The sequence below is a fragment of the Cydia pomonella genome, chromosome 23 (genome assembly GCF_033807575.1).
Source record: "Cydia pomonella isolate Wapato2018A chromosome 23, ilCydPomo1, whole genome shotgun sequence".
Lineage (NCBI taxonomy): Eukaryota > Metazoa > Arthropoda > Insecta > Lepidoptera > Tortricidae > Cydia > Cydia pomonella.
In genome coordinates, this window is record NC_084725.1 from 12759592 (window position 1) to 12772162 (window position 12571).

At 33.4% G+C, this 12571-nt stretch overlaps 1 protein-coding gene and 1 long non-coding RNA gene across 2 annotated transcripts in view; one reads left to right on the forward strand and one right to left on the reverse strand.

Annotated features, from left to right (window-relative positions):
* The window catches only part of LOC133530600 (NACHT and WD repeat domain-containing protein 2), a 103254-nt gene that overhangs the window by 73012 nt on the left and 17671 nt on the right, over positions 1 to 12571 (forward strand). The gene's annotated exons all lie outside the window — the stretch shown is intronic.
* Positions 5417 to 9605, reverse strand: LOC133530796 (uncharacterized). The gene is made up of 4 exons (XR_009801378.1): positions 9567 to 9605; positions 7690 to 7731; positions 7159 to 7185; positions 5417 to 5461 (listed from the first exon to the last, which is right to left on the reverse strand). It is a non-coding gene; the product is annotated as an uncharacterized LOC133530796 (long non-coding RNA).

Here is a 12571-nt window from a genome sequence, read left to right on the forward strand (position 1 = left end):
AAAACTTGTAATAGACTTCCAAAAATAAATAAAATAAATCAAGGTTATATAATTAGTCTCTCCGTAAAGTGCCTGCACACCTTTTATGTACCTACAACTTGTACCATTAAATATGTAGTTATCTGTAGTTATCGTAAATATCTTAAAATATTACATACCAACTGAAAAATAAAAACAAATAAATTATTGAGGTATTCCAAAACGGATTTAGTAAAATTACTTATTATAGAACTGTGTAGTTATGTGAAAATAAAGGTAAGTATACACATTTAAATACCTCTAGTTCATCTTTTGTTATTTCTTGGTCCTGTGAAAATTCCAAGATTTTAATCTTTTCTACATTAAAACCTGTACATACACTTTTTTTGTACAGTGCATGGTAGACTTAAGCTTTTTTTTATAAAGATTTTATTTTAAAAGAAGACTGTATCATAAGCCCAAGAAGCAGATATAAACGGCACTAATATATAATATTTAAAAAAATTGTTAAATTTTATAACAAATAGGCAAGTTATGTAAAATAATAAATAAATTATTTACAAATTACCTTTAAACTATCTATTAATGCGGAGAGTTTCGGTTCAAGTTTTTCCTGAAACGCGAAAAATATACAGTGTGTCCCTAGCTATTGGACAAAGCCGAAATGTACATATGCATTTAGAACCAGTGTACAAAGTATCATAATAACCGGTGTAGCGGTTTCGAAGAAATTAACAAATTACCATTTTTTTACTTTGGAGCAGCCTGTATGTGTTAGTAGCTCCTCAAAGAATAGTATGGAACCTTCTTCGACCTTTTTGATTATCTTTTTTATTTATGACACTAATAAGCTTCTGACTTTTGAAAAATGTCATCATTATCAAATATTTCGAACAAATTGTCAAAAACACTGCCAAAGATTAACACAGTGTGTTTCTTTTTGTTATCGATTATTGCAAATAACTTTTATTCGCAATTTTTTTTTTATCTTGTGTTCTAATTAAAAAATATTAACGTCAGAGCATTCCTGAGAAGTAGCCCTACGTGGGATTTCAGGGTTTGTCCAATGGCTAAGGTCAACCTGTATAAACACAATAGGTATTAAGCCGCATTCTTTATTTAAGTTATTTGTATTATATTATAGGGACATTCTTGCACAAATTGACTAAGTCCCACGAAAAGAAGGCTTGTGATGTAGGTACACCGACAACGATGTATATAATACACAAATACTTAGATACATAGAAAACATCAATGACTCAGGAACAAATACCTGTGCTCATCACACAAATAAATGCCCTTACCGGGATTCGAACGCGGGACCATCGGCTTCATAAGCAGGGTCACTACCCACTAGGCCAGACCGGTCGTCAATATGGTAGTAATGATAGGTGAAAATACTCACGGCTAACTAAAATAAGATGATAAATGTATGTGTAAACTATTTAAAAAATATATAATTCTATTTCGATATTTCAAGAAAAACATATATGTATTACTTAAATTAGTTATTCAGTTCTACAGTCTCAGATCCACAAGGCTATCTAAACTTTTCTTTGTGTCATTTTTACAGTAATATTTTACCTGAAAAACACTATTCTCGTAAGGCCCAAGGTCCTACCTATAGGACTTATTCAGTTCGATGAAATTTAAATCATATTCAATTAGGACAGAGTTGCATTTGTTTTGTTTCGTGCAATTTTCAAACAAAATAAAATCTACTGTATTCCGTGCACTATAGGTTCAAATTCCAGTGGCAAATTTTGAATTGTTCATTTCTATGGCTGGGCCTTAAGAGGCTATAGTTACCTCGGGTGGTTGATGCTCGACTATTTCATTCGCCAACTGCAATTAAAACTTCATACTTAAACAGGTGATACCAAATAATGGCCATGGGGTCTATTCGGAAAAAGAAGAGTCATGGAATGCAGTGGCGGATTTAGAGTCTTGGCCTCCCTAGGTCCCCGGCCATATAGTAACTAGCCGCCCATTTCTCGGTACCCATATATAGACTGCCTTGCTACCGCCCTTAATGTCTTGCTGCTTTAGGCCTGGGTTTCAATTTCAATTTATTTATTTGTAACCAAGTACAAAACACATACGACTTAATGCTAGGTGTACGAGTACAGTACGTGGACCCTGATAGGGCGCAGCAAAACCTCATGTACTACATGAAACTAATATTAATCTAATGGTAAATAATAACAGTTTTTCTTGATATAACTTTAGATTTAAAACTCCAAATACCATTTTTGTTCTGCAGAAGAGGGCTATTAGAGCAATATATAAAATGAACCATAGAGACTCACTGAGAGATAAATTTAAGGAAATTGACAAAATGACAGTGCACTGTCAATACATTTATGAGAATATTCTGTATGTGCATAAAAATTTTGCCGATTTTAAGAAAAATTGTGACATTCATAATATTAATACTAGAAATAAACATAAGCTCGCAGTGCCCTTCACTCGGCTCGGGGATCCGGCAAACCTTGTCATAACTTAGACTCCTTTTTGAGGTACTGGCTATTTGAAGCTCAAGCACTGGGGTGAGTGGAAGAAGAGGGGGGAGGCCTTTGCCCAGCAGTGGGACACAATAGGCTCGTAATAATAATTGATCGACAAAATAAAATCCAAAAAAAGTAGCTATTAATGCATAGATACACTGCATTGGAAAAAATAAATAATATCTTCTGGGCCTTAGGGCTAATCCGCCACTGACAGAATGTATTGTTTCCCTTATATTCCATGACTCTACTCTTTCCACACAGACTCTAGTAATCAAATCACCGAATAATAACTCAACAGGCAGAAACGTTGCACTGTTTGAGGATTGAAACATATTCAATAAAGATAGCGATAGCGATAAACCGACTTAAATTATGTAACACGTTTAGTAGAATCTAAAACGGCTAGAAAATAAGAAATTGCCGGCTGAGTTATAAAGAGCGGCGCTAAAGCGAAGCGTGCCGGCAATGACTTTTTGTACAATATTGCCGGCCGGTGAACTTGAGCGCGTGTCATAAGCCGTATCGTATACTTTTAGTTTATTATTGACTATTATATTGTTTATCACTGTGTAAAGCATTGTATGTATATAACATAAACCGGGATAAAAAATACCCTTTGAAGTAATAAAATTAATATATTTCAGTCTCCGGGCGTTATATTAAATTAACTTACCTTATTTGCTCCTTCTATGTCACCTGATGCCTGTCAAAAATATTATTTACCGATGAAAAATATTATTTAGGTACAGTGATGAATCCAAAATACTTAAATTTACAGTTACTTTTTGCCTGTAACAGAGACTTCGCAAAATCCAACAACATTCAACAAATATGGCCGGTGTCCAACTTAAGAACCCACGTCGCCAACGTTTTCTATACCATAGTTAGTAAATTATGGTATAGAAAAGTGGATACGCCGCAAAGCCGCGTTCAGTTTTATGTTTTATGTTTATGCCGTGTCGTACAGCTGCGTTCGTGACCCACAAATGGTCTCGCCGGAAGATCAGCGCTGACTTTTGGGTTAGCATTAATGCTGAGGCGGGACCATTTCGTGGTAAACTATTTATTTATTCTATGTTTCTTACTTTTGTTATGTTGTTATACTTTTGTATGTCATAGTTTATCACGAATAAATGCTATGATTTCTGATTTCTGATATGATACTTAAGTTAGGGCAACAACTACCCGCCGAGGTATTTCTTGTACTTAACTTATTCGTAATTTTTATATAATGTATATTTATTTATCATATGTATCACAACAATTTGTAATGTAAAAAGTATCCACGAATGGAGTGTCGATACAAACCCGACAGGGTTTCACGGCACTTTTCTGTTTAGTTCAATGTAAGATATTTTATAGAATAAATTAAAAAAAAAAAAAAAAAACTATTTACCACTTATTTATTTCAATGGACACAATATTATGCTGCGATATTGCGTCCCAGTTAATAAATAAATAAAATAGGTAAATTTTACACAAATTGACTTAGCCCCATAGTGATTTCAATAAATCTTGTGTTGTAAGACTTGTGAGTAAGCTCATCATACAAATAAATGCCGTTATCGGGATTCGAACTCTGGACCATCGGTTTCGAAGGCCCTCAATACCGACTAGGACAGACGTCGTCAAAATCGAATCAAATTGATCCTAACTTCCATACAGATCCATATCATGTTTGCATTAAAAAAGTATTTTTTACAATTACAACTACGTTTATATAATAGAGAGCTTTTCGCCGTGTTTAGGCCACGAAGCTTATCGAGTGGCCTTAGTAGTTAAGAGATTGAAAAACTTAAATGTTACTTAAACTATATTAATATATATAAGTTACTTACTGCCAGCTATGTTCAATAAATAAATATAAAGTTAAGAACATTTAAAATTTCATTGTAATAGCTTAATGCCTAGGTGTTAGCAAGAATTAAATATAAATACATACTCAGTGCGCTTGAGTAATACAACAGCTTTGCCACGCATTGCTGAGTTCATAAGGAGCAAAAATGTGACAAAAAGAAAAAGGGTGGGTTTTTTGCACACGACACGCTATTGCGTTTTACACTTTGGCGAAAGAAAAAACAACAAATAAGTAAAGTTTTTTATTTTTATTTACAGAGGAATTTCGCGAATTTCTTTTAAAACTTTAATGTTCGTCAGTAGGTAAGTCTAAACCAAGTCACATAGTGGCATCAGCGTCGCGGCCAGAAAGGCGTTTTTCACTGTGTTACAGCAACAAATTTTCACAAAATATTACCATTATCTCTAAAATAACCGACCGATGAAATACCGATTTGAAAAAACTTGGTATGACATTTTAGTCTCTAAATGCGGTCATCTTTAAAATCAGTTGGGTTACTCCAGCCTGCGGTGTATAGGTACATTTAGTATTAAGCTAATTCTACGGATTCCAATCACGTGTTTTTAGTCACTCGCGCGACATGTTTTGGTAAGCCCAGGCACAAAATAAAAAATAAACAGAAGGTCCGTTCTCGCCGTTCGTGAAAATACATACCTAAACTTGCCCGACTGCTTGCTTGGGTTGCTTCTGTATTAATTTCGAATTTAAAAAAGGAGTAGGTAATATAAGTTTAGAGACTGCATTTTGACGTACATGACAGTAGGTCGTAGCGGCGGGGACGTCAAGTGAGCAACGCGCGCACAGCCCGACTAAGCTCTGCCCGAGAGTGCCCGAGAACGCCTGTAAATGTAACGTCTGTGTGCGTAAATGTCACGTCTGTGTGCGTAAATGTCACGTCTGGGTGCGTGCGGCGAAAATGGCACTTTGTACTGAGCGGACTCTCTGCTCCGGCGGCGCGCGCCGCTCTATTTACTTTGAGGCCCAGGTGAGCCAGGTGAGAGGAATCCGTAGAATTAGTTTAATGCTAGTATGTCTCACGGGAGGCACATAAGTGTTCAAATTAACTTACCTTTATTGTTTCAGATAGTTTCCCAATGTCAGCTTCGCTGTCTTTCTAAAATACGACCAGAATACACATGAATCACAACCATGAATTAATTGATTTTTCTCAAACTTGTAATGAAATGTTGACATGACTTACTTCAAATTAGGTCCGGAAATACTACATATCAAATGCGATGAGTGACGATGATATGTAAAGGAATTTCATACAGCCTTACACACCTAGGTCTGTAAAGCAACCTTCATTTGTTTTTAACGTCAAATTATGGCACGTCTTGGCATTCAACCATAAAAAACCTTTTATAAGATTTTATTTGACTTGCACCGTTAGTATGTAGGTATGTATGTCATTACAAGCTTTTATGTAACGTTCCCTGTTGGTATGAAGTAAGGCCTGTACTGAAAAAAACTGTAAATTTCAAACCCCTGTAATTTTGTTTCTAAGCAAGATGACTACGGCATTCTTACCGCGATAAAAAGTCTTATTATTATATTATTTATTCCAATATAAATAATTCTGGTTTTACGCTGTTCGCCTTTACACCGGTAAATAGAAGAGATCACTGAAAAGTAGGCTTATCCAAAAAGCGAGAAAATTTGCAACATTCTACATGCCTGATTTCAAAACACCTAAAATTACCTCAAAGTTTCGTGCATTTCATAATAAATAACTAATTTAGTATGTTGTCTTTTGAATAGAGGCCTCGAAGCGGCAGATCTCTAGGAACAAGTGATCCAGGGCCCATCTCAAAGATTACTAATAGAATTTGCGAAGACGAAGCATATCTGTCATAATTATCGTAAAAACTGGGGTAGATATGCGGCTAAAGTGCAAAAAACTACGATGAAAGTCAATTCAGTTCTTCGTACGAAGGTTAGGATAACTTAAGTTACAGAAAATATGTGTTACTTAATTCTAGGTCAAGTCGAAAATCATACAATTTCCTTCGTACACAAATCGCATTTGGTCGTTGACATAGAATAGAGTAAGAGCTCCAAACGTCCTGTAATGCCGTTCTCTCAACCATTATTGGGCTCAAATCAAAAGTGTATTGTGAAAAGAGAAGAATGAAACAGCCAAAAAACATGAACAATTCCAGCAGGTGACGGGCTGATGCAGGCAAATATGAAAAACGGGTCCGTAAAAAGCTGCCACTGAATGCGCTAGGAAGAAGGTGCCTATCACTCCTACAAAAAAAATATAAATAAAAAAACTGACAAATATCTAAATTAAAAGTAGCTTTTTATTGTAGTCATTCTAAAAACCTTAGTTTGTTCTCAATTGCATCAGTTTTTTTTTATTTGAAATTACCAGTTTTTTTTCGGTACACGTTATTATTTTGTTATTTACATGTGATTCTGTTAGTGTGGGTCCAATTTTGGAAGCTAAATTCATCCACTTCCTGATTTCCGATTGAGCTGAAATTTTCAATACATATGTAAATCGGATGACAATGAATTTTATGATGACACTGAGCTGATCTGATGATGGAGACAGGAGGTGGCCGTGGGAACTTTGTGATAAAACAACGCAAATTGTGTTTGGTGATGTTAGAATTGCGATGAGTATTATGTGCCTGTGGAAATAAAAGTACAGTCAGCGATTAAAGCTTGTACTAAAAAGTGTGTTTTTTTTTAAATTCACTAAATGGCGAAAACGGTTTCGTGAGGTATAAAATCTCACAGAGATAATAAATATTATCATAATTATTTTGCTCTGCACTTGACAAACTATTTTACTCAACTTACTGCAAAAGCTTCCAATTTTTTAATATCCTGTAATAATAACATACATTTATTCCTTTTATAATAAATTAATATTTTATTACAAAAGGAATAAATGAATTATTTTGTTTTTATTAGATTATCAGAAATTGTTTTTATTCTTATTGTTTTTATTTATGGACATTGTTTTCTTTATCATACAGATGATCCTTATTGGGAGATACTATTTCATTGTTTTTTATATTGTTGTGTGTTGACGATTCTTATTGGGAGATATTATTTGTGTTCTTTTATTAATTTATCGTTTTGTAAGTATTTCCCTACTTACTGTTACGAGTATTCTAATTGTATTGACAATCCTTATTTGAGCTATAATTTTATTTCATTAGTATTGTTATTATTTTCATTTTATTTTGACGATCATGATAGAAATTCTTATATTTTTGACATCAATGTAAATTTATTATGTAATTGTCTTTCATGAAATAAATCATCTAATCTAATCTAATCTTAATATAATTAGGGAGTGTATGTATTTTATATCTTTATACCTACCTCTGTTGTTTTTTGATCATGATCAATAATATCCAAGGCAATCTATAAAATAACAATAACAATTTTTTTTATTTGTCGTATTACTGATTTTTCTTATATCTTATATGCATCCAACCGTAATATAGCATGGCCACTTTACGTATGAATGTGCAACGAGGGGGGTAAGTGAAATTTTGGAAACGAGGGTGGTATTCCCGACAGCTGCAGGCTGGAGGGAATTAAAGACCCGAGTTTGCAATATTATTACCCCCGGAGTTACACACAATGTTTTTCATCACACTTGCGAAGGAAAAACTAAATTTTAAACGAAATAATTCTTAAATACGGTGATATGTCAAACATTCCTCCGCCATATTGTAATTTCTTGACAGATTAGGCATCCAACCTATTCGGCATTCAGCCACGGTTGATTAATGAGATGAAAAATTATGTAAAAATATTTGAAACGGCTCTTAAATTAATCAAATTAAACATTTTTATACATAAACAAAAATATCAAATTATAAACGTCAGTATTTTAAAAGTAAAACTCATTTACACTACTTGGTTTCTATGAATTAGTGACATAACAAAAAAAAAACACTTTTTGTCACAAGCCATAACTCCCGTGGGAACATTTTTTCATGTTGTCCTGAAGGACTATGCAGTCCTAATATGATCTTTTTCGAGCAAGGTTGATGAAAATTCATATTAATATTGTGTCCATGGAATTTTGAAGCTCGTTGTACGTATTCGCTTATATAAATATAAAAAAATATAAAAATAAGTTACCCATTATATTTTTTCTTAATTTTATACAGACTGATATTTAAGTCGTGAACAGTAACCAAATTTTCCCTTAAACTAACGCGAAGCGGAAATGCAAATGACGACACTTTTGAACAGAAAACTAAATTTTAAGCGAGATAATTATTAAATACGACGACATTTCAAACATTCGTCCGCCATATTGTCATTCTTTGACAGGTTAGGCATCGAAGGCACAGACCTATCTGACGTTCAGCCACAACTGAAAATTGTGTAAAAATATTTCAAACGGCTATAAAATTAATCAAACTAAATAATTTAAAACATAAACAATAATACTAAATTATAAACGTTAATATTTTAAAAGTAAAACTCATTTATAAATAAATAAATAAATAAAATAAAATTCATTTATTTCAAGCTACAAGGCTCATAATCAATTTTAACATGTCTTAATTCTAAATCGTATTAATGTCTATCATAAAATATTGTACAAAAATATATAAACATAATCATTTAAAATTGCTCTTAATTGAAATTATCATTATTCACAATACAATATATAAAAATTAAAATTGAAACTAACATGGGTATAAATAGAACAATACAAAATAATAATAATAATACAAATGCAATAAATTTCTACTTCACTCTCTACTCTATCCTATCCCAGTCTTAATTACATGCCTGTCACAGCAGTGCATGATGTAAGGACAGTCCAGTCTGTCCCCGATCATCGCTAGGACTGTGTTGGGGCTGGCTCGCACCCGCTGGACCATGGACGCAGCGCGCAGTCGCATCGTGGTATGGAAACACGCCGTGTGTGCCGCCGCAAACATACCCGAAGCGCTGCAGTAGCGAGGCAGCCCCATCACTGCTCGAAATGCGTTGTTGTACTGGACGCGAAGTGCATTGTATGCTTTCAGCGTATAGTTGTACCTAGTTCATTCGTATTTATACCTAGTTCATTCGTATGAATTAGTAACAAAAAAAGCTTTAACTCCCTCAGGAGTTATAGATTTTTTCACATTCCATAACTCCCGCAGGAACAATTTGCCGCCTTTGTCCAATTCAGTTCACCTGCATGAAATAAGGTATTTTTCGAGCAACTGTGATGAAAAATATATTACCTTAGCAGCAGTTTTATCTACGTTTCCTACTTTGGTTAGCTGTAAAAAATATATTAAATGAAAAAATCTGCATGAAATTCTTAAAATAGGTACTTATTATGCATATAGTAAAGGAATCGAGCGTTAATAGTAGATTATTGCAGAGGCCGGGAAAGGGCAATTCGTGGATGAGGTTCGATTTCAAAGAACACGAATCCACGAATTACTGTTCCTGCCGAGGCATATATAATGCTTTTCTCCAAACATGCGAGGAAATCAGGTAAAATAATCATAATTTAAACATGAACCAGCACTGAAATCGAACCTTCACATCAAAAACAATTTCCCTCTAATTTATTTATTTTTCAGGCTAAAAAATACAAAAAAGAATATAACTAAAGTAAAGAAACATATCTAAATACATATATTTACAAATAAAAAATGGGGGCTAGCTCGTCGCCCGATGTTAGGGTGCCCAGAAGGCTGGTGGCATTACCGCGTTGTATGGCGATGCCAATTCGCTGGGCAAGGAAAGAACCAGCCCTCTGGTCACCTTCCCTCTAATTATTTTTTAAAAATTAAAGGCACAACTATTCTGTCATTCAGTACCATTCACTATTCGCTCATTCAAAATAATTGTGCAATATAAGCTGTATTTGCACTCATGAGATCCTTAAAAAAAATATAAAAGTTATATAGTGTTCGATTTTATTAAGCAATATTCATCATTCATACACGTCGGTCTTACACGAGTCTATATATATCTTGAAATGATGCTGACCTGGTCGTGTAGACGTAGCCCGCAGCTATATTAATTGTCTGTATGCGTTTTTCTTAGTGGATACATGTTTTTAAAAAGTAAAAATAATACAGTAATAACTTTCCAGTTCCCTAAAACACGACCATAATGGTTTGAATTTTTTTAATTTGAGTTTGACCTTAAGGAAGAACTTCCCGTAACAATACTAAATTAAGTAAATATGGCGCTACTTTAACGCACTAGTGCGATAATTAGCAGGTTACGTAACTATGTCGACAATTTAAAGGATTTTAATTTTATTTTTTGTACTGTAAAACGTTGCACGATACATGTGCGAATAAGTAATTCGCAACTCGTGTCGATTGAAAACACTCCCTTCGGTCGTGTTTTAATTTATCGCTTGTTTCGAATTTCCTATTTTTCGCACTTGTATCGTAGTGCACTATTGTTTTGATAATTTTGAGAGTAAAAACTAGCCGAAAATTCCAAAGATAAATAATTTACAAAATCTCTCTTAAGCAAAAATAAAATTAATTGACTTACTGCTAGCTGTATAAAAAAAAAACAATCTTATGTTATTTGGATAAAACTTCTGTGGCACTCTAATATATTTAAAACATTAAAATAGAATATACTTATTAAATTTCATGATGCGTGGAAAATTAAATTCTGATTATGACGTTAATTGTTGCAATTAATATTATTGAGTTTTTATTTCGTACATGCCTTTTTTAATGTGTTCCGAACTTTGGGTACATGTTGTTGTTGGTTTCCTGAGTTGTCACTTCTGAGTGCCTGGAATGTTAATATAAGATAATATATTAATTAAAAAAAAATCGAACGTCGGTCTGATGTTTGAGCGAGACAATGGTATAGTTGTTATATTTGTAGCTGGCCCACAACCAATCAATCAAATCATTTATTTGTTAGAATACAGTCAAGTGGATGTTATCAAATACATTTCAAAGAACAGTGTATTCAGCCAGCTAACGGGCATACAAATCTTATATTCATAAATAAAATTAATCTAATGTATACTACAAAGGGTCGTATAATTCTAATTGGCACCTGAGCGCGGGCTAGTCTAACGCTCAAAAAACCAGTGTAGGTGTGCTCTCCGATAACGCACCTTTGTTACGCATATCGAGGACACGTTTTAGGCATTTTATCAAAATACCCGATATGATCAAATTGGAACCAAATGAAAAACAGTTTCACAAAAAATTAAAAACTTTTCCTATATACATAAATGCTACTACTCAGTGGAGGAGTTTCTAAATGATGAAACCTAGTCGCATTAGAAGAGAAGGTCACTATCAAAATTTGTCATTAACCAAACATTGCCATTCAATTTAACATTAAAATTAATAAGTACCTCATACCATATACGAAAATTTGCTTTGACTCATTTTTAATTATACCTACATTAATTCAAATACTACACATAATAGTATGCATAGCCTGTAATTTAGTATTAAGCTAGATATAAGACAATTTGTGTGCCCTGACAGGGTGTCATGGAAGCTTACTGTATAACTGTAATAACATCTTATGTACATGACTTTACAAATAAACATCTTATCTTATCTTCTCTTATTTCTTAAACTAAGTATTTATTACAATATACATTATGTACTCATTATATTATGAATTATTTAAAATAATCATGAATTGAATAAAACATTTTATTTACCAGCCATTCAGGTAGTTTTCATAAAATTAATTGGCAAGCATTTAGTGTCAGGTGGAAACTTAAATATTTCTGAGTACAATTTTTAACAATTACCCTTCAATGTGTACTGAAGGGTAATTGTTAAAAATAGCAGTTTTTTTTTCATTTTAACAAAAAAAGTCTTTCACCGTTTCTGGTATTTCTAGGGTATATCACTAGCTAATCTTCAGTAATGATGTTTTAACACGGTAACTATTAATAATGAAACTACCTTATCTGTACATAAAAAAAAAATTGCCCATTTGTCATGTTGTCTTCGCCGGAAAGCGTCAACTTTTGACACGGAATCCAGAAATGTTGAATGCAAATATTTTATTTGTTTCTTTAAAAAAAGAACTCACTATTTTAGCATTATGGCCGACAACTAAAAAGTCCGCAAAAATGCCCGTAGGCAATAAACACAGTAGAACCAAGCGCATGGTTGTGAAGCTGATGGTCTTGTGAACGATTAGTTGATATCTGCGTGTGGCACTTTAATGACGTGTCAATAAAAGAGTTATTAGTAATAGAAGAGGTGTAAAGTGTATGAAAAAT